A 6,000-nucleotide genomic window follows, 5' to 3' on the forward strand; every position below is an offset into this window, starting at 1 on the left:
TTGTTCGGATTGTGTCAGGTTTAATTTGTTTTATTTCTTTTCTCTTTCTTTTTTAAATCTACTTTAGCAATAATTAATTCCATGATCACCACATTCTGCTATTACAGAATATATTAGCACCCTCCCACTGCAGAAATCTTAATGAGTGCGAACTTTTGGGGTAGGCAGCTTACTTGTTTCTTTTCTATCCACCCATGTGAGTTAAGGTATTTGTTTCTTGACTAATAAACCCTTTGATACTTTTAGCCAGAAATCAGTCTCATAAAGCTATTTTTGAGTATAGTTTGTGTAAAATAAAAATGTTTAGCTTTGGTAATAACTTTTCCGAGCTGAACTCCCTCTAGCAAGATATTTTTCAGTGCTTTTATTTACTATGCACTTAGACTATGCACTTTTTCTGAAATATTTTTGTAACACTTAACTTTTTTGTATTTTTGCCATTTGAAAAGGTTGTGGTGTAGTTGGTCTGTAATTAAGTTGCAGATTTAAAACTGCTGTTAGCTTTGTAAATCAAAATATAGGTGTTTCTGTCCTGGTATATCTTCATTCCATCTGCAGCTGGAGCTGGAATCCCATTGATCTTCTAGCTACCATTCATTTTCTTCACAGTTCACAAAAGAAGAATGTGAAATTCAGTGAATGCTGTTCCTAATCCTGTCGGGAGATGAATCTCATTTCACCAAAATTAAATTATGTTTTTCCACTAAAATGATGATACAAGTTGAAGACACATCACTCTGAAATTGGAAGACCTCACCACTTAAGGCTCCGCAGTGGCTTACTCAGCTGAACTCTAGGTTACTACTCTACTTTGTTCACCCATTGGGGGGTGCAGTTTTTTTTAAATGTCGGGAGATGGCCATTCTAACTACTGTTGAATGTCTCTGTTTTGGGAAGGTATAACAAGAAAATAAAAAAGAATATATATGAAGGGAGAGACTGGTTATCTCCTCCCATACGGTTGTGCTCATGCTCCTATGGCCTACAAATGGAATTTGGGAGGTTTGCGTTTTCTATTATTTTCCATCAACAAATAGCAAGAGATTTTCCTGTTTCTATTAGTGCTCGCAGTGCTATTAAAATGTTTCAAGCGGAGAATACTGTAATGGCTATAAACTGAATTCCATTATAATAAACATAGCAATCAAGATTTTAGAAACCAAGCCAGTAAGCTAGTTCTCCCTACCATTTGCTGAAATACAGAGAATGGGTTCTTCTGACTTGAGTAGAATGAACTGTAGGACTTCTAAGAAGGGTGCCCCTGGACTTTCTTCATCTCAGCTTCCGAAAATTCAGTGGTCTGACCAGGGCTCTTCCTGAGCCAGATGGATATGTAGCCATGTTTTACGTTTTCTTGTTAGTTTTTCAACGGATAAGCATGTGATCAAAATGTGAGTGGGTCTCTACGAGGTATATAGCAAAGTGTCATGAACAAAAATTTATCTCAGATCTGCCGTCCCCTTTAAAGTGAGACCTTGTGAGACTGTACCTTGACAGGGTTTACGTGCTCTTCTCATCTTTTAAAATGGCCAAAGATGGTGATGAATCAAGAGTAAGTTGATCTCATCGGTCTTTGAATCATCAAACAGTACCTTGTTGAAGTAAAATGGCTTGATTTCTGAAATGACTGTTAGACCCGTTATGAGGACATGATGCAAAAGTAGTGAAAATGTTGAATAGTAGGAGAGCTGTCAGACTAGCCATCCACGGCCGCGGTCACGTTGTTGGTCAGATGGCATTGTGTCCGTTGCTTGAGGCTGTGGACCCACGGTGACTAGAAGTCCACAATGAGAAGGAAGATTCTCCTCCTCCTTGTGAGTTGGGAGAGCCCTCCTGGGACTTCACACTTCATTCTGTTGTTTGGTCTCTGCTATTTGTCAGCCTGGCACGGTGACTTGGTTCCTTCTACCTCTGCCTGTACCAGATCAGATCCCTTAAAGAAGTGTTTCGGGGAACTGCTACCATTGGCTACTGTGTACACCCGTCGGGATCAAAATCGCGAAGAAATGTTTGTAATGGCGATTTGAAGTGCTGGGGCAGTGTTGAGTTCATTGGTGTCCGTACCACCGTAGACCTGAGCCACAGCACCTGACTCCCTAAAGAACTTCTGACTCCCTAAATAACTCCCTAAATGGGAAGAACAGTAAAGTGGAGGTGGAGAGAGTGTTAAAGTGGCCAGTAGATTAGATCAGTGTCTTTCATAATGAGGAGGCCAAGAAGGACATGTAGGGGTTGTAGTGACTCATCTTGTGTTTAAATTCAGGATTTCTTATTCTACTTGGCCATTTATCACTCCAGTCATGTATGTTTTTATAGGTGAATATTTGGATACAGAAGGGTTTGAAAAAATGGACTGTTTTGGCATTGTAGTGCACATTCCAAGTCGATTTTAGACTGTCCGGGACTATGCCAGCTACAGGGAATTCAGAAGTGACCAAGACCATCCCCCCCCCAAGCCTTTTTTTAAATGTTTGTTTATTTTAGGGAGAGAGAGACCGGGCAAGCAGGGGAGGGGCAGAGAGAGGGAGACACGGAATCTGAAACACGCTCCAGGCTCCGAGTTGTCCGTGTGGAGCCTGATGTGGGGCTCAAACTCTTAACAGTGAGAGCATGACCTGAGCCGAAGTCGGACGCTTAACCGACTGAGCTACGACTGAGCTACCCCGGTGCCCCAAGACCATCCCTTTTTAACAGCTCAGTATAGGAGAAGAAATAGCAATTTTGTATCACTGTAACCATTGCTAAAGAGGAAGCATTTGGGTGTTATGAGAGCACCTAATAGAGACATCGAACTGTCTTAGGGTTTTAAGGCGTTTAGCAAAGAAATGTAGGCAAATGGAGCAGCACATGAAAAATCTGAAATAAAGATGGGACTAATTATGGAAGGTAGTAAGTAGCTGCAGGACCATTAAAGGTACGGATAAAATTCAGGTGCCCTTTGGAAGGATCACAAAGTATGGGCGGCCCATTGAAGCTGTTGTAGGGAGACCAGGGCCATTCCAAGAAAGCAAAAAAGTGTGGAAAACTTGTGACTGAGGCTCCCAACTGAAGAGACCTTTACAGTTCTACATTTTAGCATAGACCCAAAAGCTGTGGAAAGGATTAGATCATCCAGTGGCAGTGGGAAAAGGACTGTGGAATCTGCAGAGTATGCCCTATTTGTCAAAATCCTGAAAAATACTGAAGCATCTTATTTACTGAAGGAGACACTTTAGAGGAATTTATGGTTCAGGTCCAAATCTCAGTCTTCCAGCATGGTATCTTATTTGGAAGAAGTGGGGAGAGATTCCATATTAGGATGAAATTTAACAGCTGTATGAAACTACTTTCGTTTATTAACCCTCAAAAATCCCTTGGCCTATAGCAAAATTTAGGTGTTTATATATACGTTTCTTTGATGCCATTAAAGATGTTAATACAGGGCCACCTGGGCGGGTCAGGTCAGTTGGTAGAACATGAAGCTCTTGATCTTGGAGTTGTGAAGTTAAGTCCCATGCTGGACGTAAAACTTGTTTTTGTTTTTTGATGTTTATTTTTGAGAAAGCACCAGCGGGGCAAGTGCAGAGAGGGGGCAGGATCTGAAGTGGCCTGTCTGCTGACAACAGAGGGCCCGAAGCAGGCTCGAACTCACAAACTGAGTTAATTGACCTGAAGTCAGATGCTCAACCTACTGAGCCACCCACGTGCCCCCCCCCCCCCGCATAGTTTACTTCTTTAAAAAATGTGTTACATAGACTGTTTTAGCTTTATTCTTAAGATAAAAAAATTTATCCCCCTTTTCATCGATGACACAGTGACTTGTGCACGTTTATCTACTAAATCTCCTAGTTCAAACTTTAACAAGGCCAGAGCTAGGTCATCTCTGAACTGAGCCGATACCTGTGGAAATAATGTCCTTCAGTCTGCGAGGTGCTTCTTACGCTTTGTTCTTTTGATATTTAAGGAGTGTCTGGCGGGCTGAGTCAGTGGAACATGTCAGTCTTGATCTCAGGGTCATGAGTTGGGGTCCCACATCAGGCATAGAGTTAGTTCACCTTAAATTACAAGAATGGTGCAATGATTCTTCCTTATGCTCAGGAGATTCAACAGTTGTTTACATTTTGCCCATTCAATCTGCACATCTATTTTTCTTTTCATCTTTATTTTTGAGAGAGCGAGCGAGCATGAGCGGGGGAGGGGCAGAGAACCCAATGCGGGACTCAAATCCACAAACTGCAAGATCATGACCTGAGTTGAAGTCGGACGCTCAACTGACTGAGCCACCCAGGTGCCCCTGCACATCGCTCTTTAAACATACACTTTTTAACCATTTGAGAGTAGGTTACGGAAGTATTTTAATTTTTCTGAGAACAAAGATAAACTATTAATCATGGTACAATTAATCAGAATCAGAACATTTTAAGATCGACCCAGTTTTCTAGTCCAATTCCGTCTGTAGTCCCAGTGTCTTTCATAACCCTTCTTTCAAATTGTCCAGGACAATTTGTGTTGTCCAAAAAAAGAGCCATTTACCTTACTTACGTTTTTAAGTTTGGAACAGTTCCTCACCCTTCCTCTTTCATGACCTTAATGTTGTGTGTGTGTGTGTGTGCACATGTGCATGTGTATGGCTTCATTTTCCAGCTGTGTTCACTGAGGGTCTGGAACTCATGCTACTAAAGTAGCAGTGAGCACACCGGGCGCCCAGGTCTTGATTTCTAAATACTAAGGAACCACGGCTTCTTGGAGAAGCGTCTGACTTCAGGGCTGGGGTAGAGAAAATAAATACAAGGTGAACCTGGAATATTCTTGTGCCAGAAAGAAAGGAAATCACGAAAAAATGATGAGTACGTGTCAGGACACTGGAGCCACTTGAAAGGTTCTTACTGGCCAAAAGTGTATCAGTTATATGAAAATGCTGATGACAATGTAACTTAAATACCCATGGTTTCCATATTTGTATAAAAGGAGGAGAAAGGAAAGCTCTTAAAAGAATGCTGATAAGAGTAATGTTGCATTTGAAAAGTCAATATTTTACTAAAGGGAGCAAGTGCAAGTTTGATAAGCACGAACATTTACATTGTCAAAAGTATTACTTACCAAGTAGAAATACGCATTACTTACCAAGGAGCATTCTAAAAAATACCTGGCCCGGATCCTCCATTGGAAGGGTGGTGCGATCATCTCCATTTTAAAGACAAATTCTAGGTTTCATAGCATATCTTGCAGAATTAGAATTTGAATCCATCTAGAACTTAACAGCTGTCCAACAGACATCATGTCAGTCCTTAATCATGACAGTTACTGTTGTTCCCGATAGAAAAGAATTTAGAAAGGTGGGACTACCCAAGATGTGACAGCTGTTAGGTTTTATAAAGCCAAGACCTAAACCTGGTTTCCTTTAGTTTTTATATGGTTAGACCTGGTCCCCTTTTAAAATTTTATCACCATTTGAAACCCAGAGGTTAGTAATATTAACCATTTATTGAATGCTGTATGCCAGGCACCTTTCTGATACTAATTTGCCTGATTGTCACAGCTTCCCATGAGGTAAGTCCTGTCTCCTGTTTACTTTTGGAGATCCTGAGGCACAGGGCTGCAGGAGGTACTTTATGTTCTCGTAGTTTCTCAGGAACTTCGCTTTCCTCCTTTAATTTACATAGTCAATGTATCTTTTTTTTTTTAACGTTTATTTATTTTTGAGAGAAAAAGACCATGCAAGTGGGGTAGGGGCAGAGAGAGAGAGGGGGAGACACAGAATCCGAAGCGGGCTCCAGGCTCCGAGCCGTCAGCACAGAGCGCGACGCGGAGCACGAACTCATGAGCCACAAGATCATGACCTGAGCCGAAGTTGGACACTTAACCAACTGAGCCACCCAGGTGCCCCTAGTCTATGTATCTTTAAATGCATATCGAATAGGATGGCAGTCTAAGAGTTTCCAAGTGCAAAACAATGCCATAAAATGTTCCTCATAAACATAGGTCAATTTTGGCTGTTTGTATACTTGAGTCCCGCATTTA

The sequence above is a fragment of the Panthera uncia genome (genome assembly GCF_023721935.1).
Source record: "Panthera uncia isolate 11264 chromosome A1 unlocalized genomic scaffold, Puncia_PCG_1.0 HiC_scaffold_17, whole genome shotgun sequence".
NCBI lineage: Eukaryota > Metazoa > Chordata > Mammalia > Carnivora > Felidae > Panthera > Panthera uncia.